This window comes from Amblyomma maculatum, chromosome 3 (genome assembly GCF_055883805.1).
Source record: "Amblyomma maculatum isolate TAMU_Amacu chromosome 3, ASM5588380v1, whole genome shotgun sequence".
NCBI lineage: Eukaryota > Metazoa > Arthropoda > Arachnida > Ixodida > Ixodidae > Amblyomma > Amblyomma maculatum.
Window position 1 is genome coordinate 47146826 of NC_139346.1, and position 15327 is coordinate 47162152.

At 45.2% G+C, this 15327-nt stretch overlaps 1 long non-coding RNA gene across 1 annotated transcript; it reads right to left on the minus strand.

The window, feature by feature from the left end:
• Nucleotides 1–9904: 9904 nt before the first annotated feature.
• Nucleotides 9905–13840, minus strand: LOC146194703 (uncharacterized). Its single transcript, XR_014705468.1, has 3 exons — nucleotides 13793–13840; nucleotides 13238–13318; nucleotides 9905–9975 (listed from the first exon to the last, which is right to left on the minus strand). It is a non-coding gene; the product is annotated as an uncharacterized LOC146194703 (long non-coding RNA).
• Nucleotides 13841–15327: the final 1487 nt, after the last annotated feature.

Sequence of the window (15327 nt, forward strand, 5' to 3'; positions counted from 1 at the left end):
GTACTAAGAATATTTAGTTCGCTCATTCTTTTCTTCCATTAAGTCTCACTTCTTGAACAGCCAAGGGCGCGAACATGTAATTCTTGTAAAATATTTTATCAAGGTAACGCTTACTTACCAGCTTTAGTTTCGCTGCGGTAAAACCACCGGCAACAGCACTTCGTATGCTCCTCCAGGGGGGAGCAATGGCATTCAAGATTAATTTACCCAAGTACGGATGGCGCTGAACGGTTGCCATCGTCAGCTGAAAAAAGAATAGTAATCGGGCGCGAACACAAGTGAGAACCAGGCAGCTGCTATTGCAGAGTGTTTGTGAAATCAGTGATATTAAGCACCAAATGGTCTCAATTGCTTTCACTTTTGTAGTGCATTCCTAGCAATAATATGCTATGTCTGCCAGGCCATTTAGAACATCACGTATGTATTGCGCAGGAGCCAGACCTCAAGTGAGGTGTCCGGGAAGCGCTGAGTGGGAGGGGAGGTGGCGCGGTGGTGCGCGTATATACTTCAATTCTTATATTTAGGCGTGACGCTTTCTGACAGTGCATTCGGGGTCTTGTAGTCTATCACTAAAATTGTCTCAATAAATTTATCAGGTTCATAGCGAAAACTAGAACAACGCTTTCTCTATCATTTTTAATATAAAACGTGTTCGACAACTGTCAAGCAGAGGGTAAGACTGTAAATATACCAGATCTTTACATCATTTCTTGATTCGATAATTAGGTCCTTGACTCAGCAGTACAGGCTTGTGCCCTAAAGCTTTTCTTACGCATTAAGTAATCCTGCGGCATACATTCTCTGTTGCAGCAGCTGATACTGCTGTAAACTTTGTAATATCCTTCGTGAAATTCAGGTATCCAATATAATAGTTGTTAGTGCCTTTGAGTTCTAGAAGCTCAGATGGCTGCCAGTTTGACACGTTACAGTAGGCGATAAATTATTAAGGCATGCATATATAACCGACGCCCAGCTGCAGCTAATAATGTAATGGCTTCCCAAAGTACGAGTGTGCGAGCAAGAAATAATTGTCTTTATATAATACGATAATACGAATATTACTAATAATCATATAATAGTTGTATTAAAATACGGAGTGAGCGTTGGCCTTTTCCGAAACCTAACAAGGGCGAATAAAAGAATAGTACGAAATCGCATATGAATCGAATATATTTACGAATATTCGTACCTTGTACAGACATTCACAAGCACGAATAATCATTGGGCAGTAAAAAACTATCCACGGTCCTGGATTATGCAACTAACAGTGCAAGCTATTAGGTTGCAGTTATGTTCTCTCAAAAGATGGAGCTCAGATTTCCACTAGGGGGACACGAACATTAGATCATTATATAAGATCACTGCAGAGCACAAGCCATACACGTCCACCTTTTAGATCGTGCGCTCTGCTCTTCTTACTGCAGCTACCAAGGTCATTTACTTTTGCTTTTGATATTGGGGCCAGAGACAATGTAGTTTAGAACTACGTAAATTTTGACCACCTGGGGTATTTGCCCTACAGTGACCACGCAATTAGGCTGTGGTTTAGCAGCTGCTTCGGACACGCTTGGTTGCTGGGTCTCGGTATTGTCGTGATGCTGGGACTAAGTCGACCCGGCCTTCACTTGGTAGCGTGCAGAGACTCGGGGTTGATGAAGGATTGAATCTTCGAAGTTGGTAAAATATATACAAGCAGGTTTAATGGCACTTTGAGAAAACTTATTTACATAAAAAGAAGGTATATCAGCAAAATGGCAAGCGTTAGGAGTTCATAGCGAGAAGCGTCTGGATGAGCCGTTTAGCCAGGCTCAGAGCCTCATTTCGTGCTCTGCAACGTCCTTACAACCCCCTATGTCCAGCCCCTCTCTGAAGATGCTGACGAACCAGTTCCAGAGCACGCCCCTCAGATATCGGCATCCAATCGAACACATCACTGCACTGATGGTCTGATGCACTGACTGCTCCGGTATTGTTTCGTCGGGCGTGGTCACTTGTTGGCGGGTAGAGCTTGGGAACGGCGAGGAGGTACATTACTATTCTTCTGCAAAGATCCGATATGGTGGTTCCGGCAAGTGGATTTCTTTCTCAGAAACCCAAGTGTACGTGCGCGCCACGAATACTGCTCCCAGCATTGTCCCTTTCCGGCAATTGCCACTCTTTCCTGCATTCCCGGGAAATCCTCTAATGGCCGTATTCGTCATGCTCCTTTCTTCTCCTGTAAGTCAGCGGACGTGTCATTCTGATCGCCTCCTTTGGACAATAGGTATTCCTCACTTGACAATAGCGCCTCTCGACGGGAAGGGTGAACAGTTGAACAAAAGCACTTCCGGCTATTTCCCACAGGGAGACATTTCTTCGTATTTTTCTTGAGGTTCCCTTGACAGGGCCAATTTGGCAGTTGCAGAGTCTCGACAAAGCAAAGCAGGCTCCCACAAAAAGATTCATGGAAACAGGCTCACATAGAGCCCTTGCACCAACAGCACATATCAATACTATGCTCACAGGCGAACAATAGGGCGTGCAAGGGCTGACCAGGCACGGTCACAAGAGTATGCTTGAGGTGCGTGCCAGTCCCAGAGCATCATCGCTTCGGTGCAGGCACCAGGCCGATGGGTAGCCGTGCTTAGCAGACCTTAGTCTATTATAACTACAATTAACCACGATAAACTTCAGCACCGTTTTTTTTTACTAATACCTTAATGTCCTGAGCGCCTGCTGGGAACTAAAGACCGTTTTCGTTAGTAGCGAAAGCTACAAAGGCTGGAAAAAACGAATTTCGCGGAGCTAGGCAAAAGCCACTACTGTGCATGCGCTCTTAACATGGTAACCAGCTGCGCCGTTCCAAGGTGTATTGATTGATTGATTTTTTATTGATTGATTTATAGGAAGGGAAAGGCGCGGTAACTGTCTCATTTGTTCGCTGTGGACACCTCAACCGCGCCGTAAGGGACGGGAGGAAGGTGGGAGTGAAAGTGGAATGAGAGAAAAGGGAGCCGTAGTGGAGGGCTAAGGAGTAATTTCGAACACCTGGGGATCTTTAACGGGCGCTAACATCACACGGACACCTCTCCGTTTCGCCTCCATCGAAACGCAGCCGCCGAGGTCGGGCTCGAACCCGTTTGATTTATAGGAAGAAAAAGGCGCGGTAACTGTCTCACTTGTTTTTCTGTGGACACCTCAACCGCGACGTAAGGGAAGGGAGGATGGTGGGAATGAAAGTGGAAAGAGAGAAAGAGCCGCAGTGGAGGCCTACGGAATTTCGACCACCTGGGAATCTAACGTGCGTTGACATCAAACAGCACACGGACGCCTCTTCGTTTCGCCTCCATCGAAACGCAGCCGCCGAGGTCAGGTTCGAACCCGGGTACTCCGGTACAGTAGTTGGGCGTCTTACCACTGTACCACCCCGGCGGGGCGGTTCGAACCCGGTCCGCCGCTGAGGTGGCTATAGAGAGGAGGAGGAGGTTAAAAAACACATTTATTTATAGGAAGCGAAAGGCGCGGTAACTGTCTCACTTGCTTTTTTGTGGACACCGCAACCGTGCCGTAAGGGACGGAGGAAGATGGGAGTGAAAGTGGAAAGAGAGAAAGAGGAGCCGTAGTGGAGAGCTACGGAGTAATTTCGACCACCTGGGATGGATGGATGGACTAAACTTTAATGTCCAACAGATAAGCTGATCTACGCACCCCCCGACACGCAGGTCAAGGGGCGGGTGCCGCCACCTCAAAGGCAGGCCGGGAGGTCTTGGGTCCCAGCAGCCTCTTCAGCCAGTTGGACGAGTAGGAGCTGGAGCTCAGGGTCCGAGCTGCGCAGCAGGGTCTCCCAGGTGTCTCTACAGCCTATATTGTTCGTCCTCCTGGGAGAATACGGGCATTCCCATATTATGTGGTCGAGGGTCCCTCTCGCCCCACAAAGATTGCACTTGTCACTCCTAGCCTCAGGGAACATGTGGTTCGCCATAACCGGGTGCGGATATGTGTAAGTTTGCAGTCGCCTCCACGCCACTGCTTGTCTGCTGTTTAATTTCGGATCTGGTGGGGGTACCAGTCTACGATCCAATCTGTAGTGCTGCGTGATCTCCCCATATTTTAGCAAGCGCTCTCCGCTTCCTCGGTCATCCAGTGGCCCTGTAGCGGCTCGGCGGTAGAGATCTCGAGCCAGCTTGTGGGCCGCCTCGTTGCCGGGGACGGCTTCGTGCTCAGGAGTCCAAATTATTTGAATTTTCCTATCCAACTTTTTCTGGCCTAGGATTCTGGCTGCTAAGGGCGATATCCCGCCCTTGCTAAAATTTTGTATGGCAGTTTTACTGTCACTGATGACAAATTTCGCTTCCGTTCCGACGCAAGCTAACGCGATCGCAGTTTCCTCGGCTATTTCTATGTTCCGCCCGCGCAAAGTGGCAGCTGTCACGGGATTGCTCCGGCCGCTGACGACCGTTGCTACTGTGAAACTGCCACCACCTCCCGCCGCGTCTACATAGGCCACTTCATGTTCCGACATTTCGCCGAATCTAATTTCTAATGCTTCGGCTCGTTTTTTCCTCCTGTCTTTGTTATATTCTGGGTGCATGTTTTTTGGCAGCGGGGGAATCACCAAATTTTGTCTGACTTCTCTAGCTACCTCCACCTTGACCGTGGGACCTCTATCCGGATTTATTCCAACTTTCGTCAAAATGACTCTTCCTGTCTTCGTGGTGCTAAGTCTCTCAATTTGAGAGGTTCGCACCGCTTCCGCAAGTTCTGCCCATGTGTTGTGTACCCCTAGAGCCATCAATCTCTCTGTGGATGTGCATATGGGCAGTCCCAGCGCTCTTTGTACGCATTTTCTAATTACACACTCAATTTTTTCTTTTTCCACCGCTTTCACATCTAGATACGGCGTTGCGTAGCTCACTCGGCTGAAGATGTAGGCCTGTATCAGTTTCATCAAATTTTTTTTCCTTTAACCCTCGGCCTCTGTTGGCAACCCGCCTAATTAGGCTCAGGGTCTGCATCGCGTGATTCTCCAGCCTCTTGATGGTCTCGCCATTATGTCCGTGTGACTGGAGAATCAAGCCCAAGATTCTGATTTGGTCGACTATTGGTACCTCGTTACCCGCCACTTTAATTTTGATCTCCGACGGTGCCTTGCACCTTAAGTGCTTCGGATTGTATATAAACAATTCTGATTTCTGCGGCGAGCACGCTAGGCATCTCTCTGCCGCGTAATCGACTATAATGTCGGTGGCGGCTTGGAGCAGGTTTTCGACGCACGAATCACTTCCCCGGTTGACCCAAAGGGTGATATCATCCGCATATATACTAAATTTTAATCCTTCGAGCTTTGCCAATTGCTCGGGGAGTTCCCTCATAGCCACGTTAAAGAGTAGGGGGGACAGCACTGATCCCTGGGGCGTACCCTTACTCCCTAGCTCTATTGCGGGGGATTCCAGCGTCTGGAACTTCATGCAGGCCGTTCTACCTGTCAGAAAGTCCCTGATGTACCGATATGTCCTGGTACCTACATTAATCTTGTTCAGCCCTTCCAGGACCGCCTCATGTTTTACGTTGTCGAAAGCCTTCGTGAGGTCGAGCCCCAAAATTTCTTTCGCATCTTTAGACTTTGAGTCTATTATGTCATGTTTGATTTGGAGCATGACGTCCTGCGTACACAAGTGAGGACGGAACCCGACCATCTCATGTGGCCACAGATCGCCCTGCTCCATGAAACTCATCAGTCTGGTCTGGACGACGTGCTCCATCAATTTCCCCACGCATGAGGTTAAGGAAATTGGTAGTAAATTTGCTAGTTGAGGAGGCTTCCCTGGTTTCGGTATTAAAATAATGCTTGCCGTCTTCCACTGTTGTGGGAGCTCGCCTTTTTCCCAACATTCCTGCATATACTCCGTTAGATACCTAATGGAGTCATCATCTAGGTTCCTGAGCATTTTGTTCGTTACTCCGTCAGGGCCTGGAGCCGACTTCGTTTTAAGTCTTACAATCTCCGCCCTCACTTCCGCTTCTGTGATGGGGGCGTCCAGCGCCTCGTTAGGCGCTCCACCATAGTCAGGAAGTGGAGTTTGTGAAGTTTCTCCCACATACGTCTCAATTAATTTGTTCATGAAATCATCATCGTTCCCTTCGAAAGCGTGCCTCACTTTTGCCAATCTTATACCAGATTGCGTCTTCGAGTTGTCTGGGTCCAACAAGTGCCGGAGGAAGCTCAACGTCTTGGTGAGGTTCATGCTCCCCTCCATTTCGTCACACTTGTTGTCCCAATTTTGTTCGCATAATTTGAAAGTATAGTCTTCGATTTCCTTATTATGTCGCGCAATCCTTCTTCTGAGGTTGTGGTTCCATTTCTGCTTTTTGAGACGACGCTCCATGCTCTGCTTAGCTTCCCACATATGCAGAAGACGGCTGTCCGCAATCTCCGGGGCGTTATCACCTTCGAGCAATTTTGTTGCCTCTCTAACGTCCGATTTGAGCGCCGTCGCCCATTCCTCGATGCTTCTGATGGGCTCTAGTTCCTGAGCCCTCCTGATATCTCTAAATTCATCCCACTCAACGACGGCCGGCGCGCGAGCCCGGCGTGTTTTAACGCTTTTCCTCAGTGTGGAGACAATTATGTAGTGGTCGCTGCCAAAATTTTGATCCGAATTATGCCATTCTAGACCTTTCACGTTTTTCGAGAATGTTAGGTCTGGGGATGTATCCTTACTGACGCTATTGCCCACCCTCGTTGGGCTGTCGGGGTCCGTGTGCAAAGTGAGCCATAGGTCATGCGTATCCTCCCACAGCTGTCTACCTTTTGGGCAATGGTGCGGGTACCCCCATTCCTGGTGATGTGCATTAAAGTCGTGGCTGGTTGTTTGAAATTTTGAGGGCCTTGCGAAGCAGAGCTCTGAACCTCACCTTCCTTTGCCTGGGTGAGCTGTATAAATTTAGAATGAATAGAATAGGGTCTTTCTGTTTTCCGGTTAAAACTTCTACAAACACGTTCTCGATCTCTCTCGACTCTAGATCGTGTTCAATGGCTGCAATGTTTCTTTTCACGAGTGTTGTGACCGAGGATTTCTCTCCCCTGCCACTATGAAATGCCTGATATCCCGACAATTTTGCGAGCCCCCCGGTTTCTTGGAGAGCAATTGCAAATGGAGTCTCATCTAATAGCAAAAGGTACTGTTGCAGAATCGGCCGCTTGCGCCGGAAGCCACGACAGTTCCACTGCCAGATTTGATTTTCATTTGCGCGCCTGGCCATTTTGCAGTTGCGAGACGACCTGTTCTATATTTTGTTGCCACCCGTTTATGGCGGCCATCTCATTCCTTAACCTTTGGCATTCCTCGGCCTGTTTCTGAACTGCCCCGAGGACAGCTTGAATTTGGATGTTGATATGATTCATAAATTCACTCATCTTGGCATCTAACCTTTCCAAATTTTCCATCCTTTTCTCCATAGCCTGAATAGGGTCGGTGTCTTGAATTTTGCGTTTCACCGGTGGTGGGAGGGACGGCTCTGTGACCATCTTATCCTGTCCCTGCGGCTGTTGACGTACCGCTTGGGAGGTCGTTTGTCTAATGGGTTGTTGCGGAGGTGTTGCCTGCCTCTGTGATTTCTTTAAGTTTTGGATCTCGGAACGCTGCGATTCGACTATCCCCGTTAAGTTTTCGATCATTTGCTTTAATTTCTCAATTTACTCGTCTCGTTTACCCCTGTGATTATTTTCCTGGGAGACCTTGCCCGCAAAACTCACACCCGTACGTTCCTTGCTCCTACCTCGTCTCCATGCGTTGGCAGTATCCCTTGAGCTTGAGCGTCCCCTGGACTGGCTCCTGGCACAAGAATCGGAGCGGTCTCTGGGCGGCGGCGGTGGTCTGCCTTGTTTCGTTTCCAGAATCGGGAAAGAGTCCTCGCGGAATTCGAAGTCTTCTTTTACTTTCGGTTCGCTTTTTCGACTCTGATGTCCCCCACCAGTCGTCGCTGCATGTTCCATCTTCTCCCAATGTCGCTTCTTCACTTCGTAGGGAGTGCGGAAAAGTTCTCGACACTTGGGGTCTCCTAGGGCATGGCCTTTGCCGCAGAGCCGGCATGTTGGTTCACATTTGTGTTCTCTTGACGGGTTCTCGAGGCCGCAGCCACGGCACTTGACGTTCGTCGGATCCGGGCACACGTCCTCGCGATGACCGAGTCGGCCACAGGCGGCGCATACTTCGTATTTTTTTGCGGTACAGCTGGCACCTGTGCGGCGTCCCGTTGAGATAAATCCATCTTGGCACTTCTTTCTCCTTGAAGAGAATGAAGATCGACTTGGAATCTTTGCCCAGCCTGCGGACGCCTCGAATCTCGGGGTTGTCCTTGCGATCTAGGCGGTATAGAATTTCTTCAACAGAATATCCGAGCGGAACCCCGTGGATGACTCCCTTGCCGCAGTGCTCGGGGGTGGCCACGTAGGTAGAAGTGTCCACTTTTTCACCATCGAACATGAGGTGTTTCACGCTCACGTACTTCAGCTTCCTCTCCGCACTTGTAGTGATGACCAGAACGGAGTGCTGCTTCATATTTGGAATTATTATATCTTCCTTCTCTTCGCGTGGATTGATCCCCGCCGACATTTTGATGATGTCAGTGAGATGTGCTGTTCCATATTTGGTAAGTCTAAGTAGGCCTCCACGAGGTCGGAGAACAATTTTCTCGGCGCCATCTGGAATGCGCCTCTGCTGACGCTCGATCGACTTGGCCGCCATTTTCCTGCGTGCTTGCTTTTCCTTGGCTCGCTGTTTCGCAGTTTTCTGCCCGCTCTTCACTGTAAAAACAAAAACACCTCTTTAGGTGTTTTCGCATGTCTATAACTAACACCCATGCACCCTTGAAAAAAAGTCGCTTCAGTGTGCCAGTACACCCTAAAGATGGTGATTCGGTTGGTCATAACACCCTTCTATGGGGCCAATGCACTGGGGTGTTTTCATCACCTTTACACCCTATTGCAGGGTGGGAACAGTGGCATTGCACCCTTACACCCCTTGAAAAAAAATCAGTGCGGATAACCTGCATATATTGCATTCCCTAATTAGGAATTACCTTTGCCACTACACGTTCTTTAATGCTTTTCCTATGTGCACATTTGCAATCAAGCTTAATAGCATACCTGGTAACCACCTGCAATGCCAAATAAGCATGTAAAGAGATGCTGCATGTCATTATTTTGACATCTCGAATGGCCCATGCCAGTATGATTGTTTTCTCAAATTCACAGAGCATGTTACGAAAGAATGTCACAGCTTCAAACACAGAAGGAAACTGGAAGCATTTTATTTGGCATAGAAGGGTCAGGGTTCGGACTAGTGGGTGCTCGGGTGCCAGTGGGGGGAGAGGGTCAGGAGGGGTACTTGTGTTCTGTTCCTTCATTGCTTTGCGCTATGAAACCTCATTTATTTAACAATATGGCCGCTCTCAACCGAGAGATTGCAGACGGGCAAAAACATACATGTTATATACGTAAATACCTAAAAAAATGAAAGAAGCAAAACAGTTCAAACAAATGCAGACAACAAAGTATACATTTTTTTGAAAAACATATCCGAACAATGTACACAACAGCATGGTGACATTTCTTAAAAAACAACAACAAAAATTTTCGTGGCATGCAACAATAATCGGAGTACACAATAATAATCCTACACTTTGTCAGTGTCAACACGTGCACTTGCATAAAATTCGGCCTTGTGCGATAAAATAAAGCGTCGTGCAGCGCATCTTGACTTCAACACACATATGCCCAAAAAGAGGTGCTCTATAAGCAGCAAAAATTATCGGACGCCTTGTCATATCACAGATTGAACAGCCAAAATCGACCCATTTTGGAACAATACCCTAAGTAGAGGCAATGACTCGAAGAAGCTTCCGCTGCTCAATGAAGACGAAATGCTCTTCAGCTTCTTTGATGCTGCTCCCAGTATATCCGACGCAGGGCGTGGCAGGCTTTTCTTCCTGTTCCTTGATAAAAATGTGAAAGAAGTGCATAAGAGAGCAGCTGTATAAATGTCCATTGCGCCTGAGCAAATTCAACATATTTTCTACTCTATATTTAGAATACACCAATGCCCCTTTAGTGTACAGCAGTGTGCTGGAAAAGGGCCCCGTCAGAAACCACTAGTGGTATCTCACAATTACCAATGCAGAGTATACTGTTATGGTTGATTCAGAAGGCACAAAGCTGGCAGTGTTTGATCAAGTCATAAATGAGAGCATGTAAGGTCAACCCATTTTTATTCATGCATCATACTGTTGCATGGTATTTTCAGATTATGCAAGCTATTTTGTTGAATAAAAATGGCTACACCCATCAAAAGCACCTGGGTTAGAGAACTTCCACGCTGCCCCACAAACTTTTCATTTCACATGAACTGGAATGTTTAATATGATAGTTAAAAATGTAAATAACCAATAGCTTGTTAAAGTATGCAGAAGGAAAAAATACCAGCTGGATTTCCGTCGCTCCTAACAGCATTCGGATGATTTCAACCGGAAAAAAATTGTTTCAAAAAATGGTAGCAAATTAAAAAAAAACTGGTAATGCAGGGCAAAAGACAAAAATACTGCCTTGTATTTTACATAATGGTTTAACAGCATTTGTAAATTGAACTGCCCTATTACAGAAACCACCACCTTCCAGTGCGAAACCAATTCTTTTTCACACATTTCTGTTGGGTACGCTGGTGGTCTGCGAGATTCAGCGAAGCTGTGACGCGAAGACACTGGTTGCACTTGTATGATGGGAGAAAATACTGACATTTACTTTACAAAGATGCAGGTGCACTGCTGGTATCCCACAATGCACTGAAACAAGTGCTGAATGGATGCTGGGGCTGCACTGGTCCCAGTATCATTTTCGAAATAGGCAGAGAAATGGGGCAATTGAATAACAGTGCCCCAGTAAGCACAGTTTTCGTGGAACTCAATGTGCACTTGAATATAAAATTAAGGCAGTTTCTTTTTTCTAGCATTAATGGGAGAGCATCTTTCTCAAGCAACCATGATTGGTGCAGTTCTGATCCTCACTTTACCCACTGCTGAATATCTCGCAACTGAAAATAAAATTAGTAATAGGCTACTTTCAAAATTTGTAATGATTTGTTGACAGCACTGGAACACGGTGTTTACTACTAAAATATTAACAGCTGGCTCAACTGAAGGCTTCACACAAGGCCTACAGCATACCCTGCACTGGCCAAGTAGATACTGCAGAACCCAACAAAAAAAAAGTGGAAAGAGCATACTTAGTGATGGGACAGTACAAAAAAAACAACAACAAAGTGCATGTAATACATAACACATAATGCATTTCTGAACTTTTGCACTTCTTCTTGTGCTAAGCATGAACCAGCCAAGCCCGAGGTCATCGCAATGCTTCCTGAAGTGTTTACATTTAAGGTTTAGTAACAAGGAAAACAAGAACAGCAGTTTACATTAGGTAGCGAAATACTGGAAGTAGTAGGCGAATATGTCTACTTAGGACAGGTAGTAATCGCAGATCTGGACCATGAAAAGGAAATAACAAGAATAATCAGATTGGGATGGAGTGCATTTGGCAAGCACTCGCAGATTATGACTAGCAGCTTACCGGTATCGCTCAAGAGGAAAGTATACAACAGTTGCATCTTGCCTGTACTCACCTATGGGGCTGAAACGTGGAGGCTAACCAAGAGACTTCTACTTAAGTTGAGGACAACCCAGAGGGCTATGGAACGAAAAATGGTAGGGGTAACATTAAGAGATAGAAAGCGTGCAGAGTGGGTCAGAGAAATAACTTGAGTTACCGACATACTAGTGGAAATTAAGAAGAAGAAATGGACATGGGCAGGACATGTAGTGCGAAGAGAGGATAACCGATGGTCGCTGAGGGTAACAAACTGGATTCCAAGGGAAGGAAAGCGTAGCAGGGGGCGGCAGAAAGTTAGGTGGGCGGATGAGATTAAGAAGTTCGCAGGGGTCAAGTGGATGCAGCTAGCACAGAACCGGGTTAAGTGGAGAAATATGGAAGAGGCCTTCACCCTGCAGTGGGTATAATCAGGCTGATGATGATGATGATGATGATAATGAACAAAGAAAAAGTGTTCTCGCTGCTCTATGTGGCAGTTCTGAAACTTCATCACACATTATTCGTTAAAAGTGTACACTGGAGCTTTGAGTTGAGCGACAATTACATGTGCAACAGCAGAGCATTACCAAACAACCAAACAGCAGAAGCTCTAAAAAATGTCAACACTGAAGCATGGCATGTTAAAACATTTTCCACGCATAGCACATTGTATGCATAGACATCCAGAACATCAGTGGTGAGCCTCAAGAGGCGGCAGAAAGCTCAAGTGTTCAAGAAGTTGTAATCGTTATAGCGGCAGGCAGTCTGAGCACTTTGAAATACTAAAGGTTCGAAAGCTAAAAATATGTTGACTAACCTGAAATGCAAAATAACAATTTGGATTTATTGAGAATGTTTACTATCAATGAGAATGCCTATAACAGTGCCACATGGTTAATGCATGAAATGTTAGCATCTGTAGTTTAAGGCATTATATTTATAAAGTATGAACCTTGAAACACAGCAGTATTTTCTCCCAACCAATGTGGTAAACCTAATCTCAGAAAAATTAAAATTATTACATCATTTCAAACTTGGCTAGCAAATTACAGCATTTTTTTTTAAAACCACTATTAAACTGCATTACCCACCTTCAGAAGCCTGTAGGATAAGACAATGCGGCAAATATTTCTTTTGAAGCAGTCTCAGATTATATATTCCAGACATTAGGAACATGTTAAGTACTAGCATGCATGAACAGGTTGAGAGACCCCTTTCCAGCAAATGCTAAACCCCACCAAGCTGCCTGCAAGAGCCATCTGATAAAGCACTGCTGGTCCACTACAGTAGAGTGCTTAGTCAAATGGCACACTGCACCAATCTTGACATTACCAGTGCTTCATCAGGTGACTCTTGTATGCAATACGACGTGGTAGCATGTGATGGCAGGAGTCTCTTAAAAGTGCTTTTGATTGTACTTACAGTGCAAATAATCCTTTCACAGCAAAGAATTCACAGTTGTGATGAAAACTTCTGTAGTATTTCTATTTGAATTATGAATCACTAATACATATTACAAGTTAGACTGTAAGCCATTTTAGAAACAAAGAAAATTCGCTAATAATGTCGGTTTCAAGTAGGCTTCCTGAATATTCAAATGACAAAGAGAAAACTTACAAATGATACAAACAACATCCAGAGCTCCCGGCTGGTTCCCAATGTTTGCCAAGAGTTGCAGAATGCATACTGTCTGTACATCTACAATAGAAATAAGCAACACAACAATGGTGTACCTCCTTGCAGGTAAAAAGAGACAGCCGAGTTTTGAGGCGATAATTTATTGTCTAATTTAGGAAGGCAAATAAACAAAATTGAAAACATGTAGAGGCCCGCAAACTGAAAGCCAAACATCTTACAGCAAAAATTAGCAAAGCTTGTGAAGATTTAAATCAGGTATCACCTAATACTCTGCTACTAGTTGAACAGATTCGAAAAGGCTGCACCATTACAATGGAGAAGAACAATAGGTAATTTAAATTTAGCTAATGCGAAAATTGTTACATATGAAGAAACGCACAGACTAGTTATGGTTTTATTATTCTTTCTGATGCTCAGCCATGTTTTTAGTACATCTATAAGGCAATGCAAAAGGGCAAAAATGTAGGCATTTAGCGAAAAACTGCCAATTAGATAACACATGCAGCAAACAGAAGGAAACAGCTTAATACTTACGCTTCTTTCTCCTTTCACGTGTTCCCTTAGAACATACTTCGAGCACCCGGGCAATGTCCTTTTTTCTTGCACGAATGGTGTCCCTCAAAACCAAGACAAGTGTCTTGTTAAGGCCAATTTCAACTGCCTCTTTGCCGTCCTTCTTGATCAGCATGTTGAAGTCATGTAAGAACTGCAAGTTTGTGTGAATGGTAGCCAAAAAGAATTAATTTTACTCAATGTTTTAAGTAACTGAATATTAAAAATCGTTGTTCAAAAGCTAAGGCAATTGATGCCTTTGTACATATCTGAAAAAACAAAAACTGGCATTAGCAAACAGCAAATACAAATATTTACTAAGGTTAGAAAACTGCAAAACCATCAGTATTTTGCCACTCATCACCAAACTGCAAGCAATAATGCCGCGAAACCTTCAAAACAGTATTTGTTGTTTTTTAACAGCCGCCGGCATACAGGCTTATCACTCTGATTCTGGACCGCGTATCAGTTCCGTAATCTTTGTTTGTTACTGCTCGATGTCGCGAGTCACACCTTTATCAATTTTGTTGTAGCGCAAGACGCACCGAGATCTGTCTCGAAGGTTCCGGCCACTCGCTTGTCTTTCCACAATGTTCCAGCCCGTGCTGGTAGCTGCTTGCGACGTTATCTAGATTGTTCTGTGCAGCCTTTAAATTGAGCGTTGCCGAGTGTGACGGGCATTCTTTGTTCGACGATCGACGAGCACGTTTGTTTCTATCGCCGCCGCCGAGTTGCTTAGTTATTTTGCGGGCGCAAGTCAGCCCAAATAAAGAGTTTCTATAGTGCAATCATCGACCCCTTCATTTGTGTCGCCAACCTCGTCACCACTACGTGACAATATTAGGGAAAGACTAATATAAAAAACAACAAAGCAACAATTATGATCCTCCTCCCCTCAACTTGGCACACAGCTGAATGGCAATAAAATATGTAATATATATCTAAACTAAGGGTCCCCGCTCAGCTTTGAAAAGTAGGCTTCAATTCTTAGAGGCAATCTACAGACATGCATCGTTAGCATATGAAAGTCAAATTGTTTTCTGGGCCCTTTAAATCAGTGAACTGCTTTCAACACATACATTACAAATTTTTTTAATAACAGTAAGTCACAAATTTGCCTGCAATATGCGCACTGTGATGAGCAAAGTAGGTAAACATATGCGACTAAGGCTATGACAACCGCTTCATATGTACATTTAAGCAAAAGACAAAAAAAAAGTAAACATCTGGTCAGAATCAAACTCTGTAGTAGCAACATCCGGTACAATATCTGGCCACAGAATTCAAGCTGTCGACCTCTACTTGAATGCTGAGGCATCAGTATCGAATATCCATTTATTCTAGTCTAAAGACACTACAAAAATCAAGTGATGCGGTCAAACAGTTATGTTGAAATGTGACCGCAGAAATAATGAAAACTGGATGGTTTGAACCACATCAGCTGACTTAGCACGTGTACAAGTGCCTTAATTGAAGTCTTGCTGAAAATAAAATACGTACCTAAATGATTCTTCGAG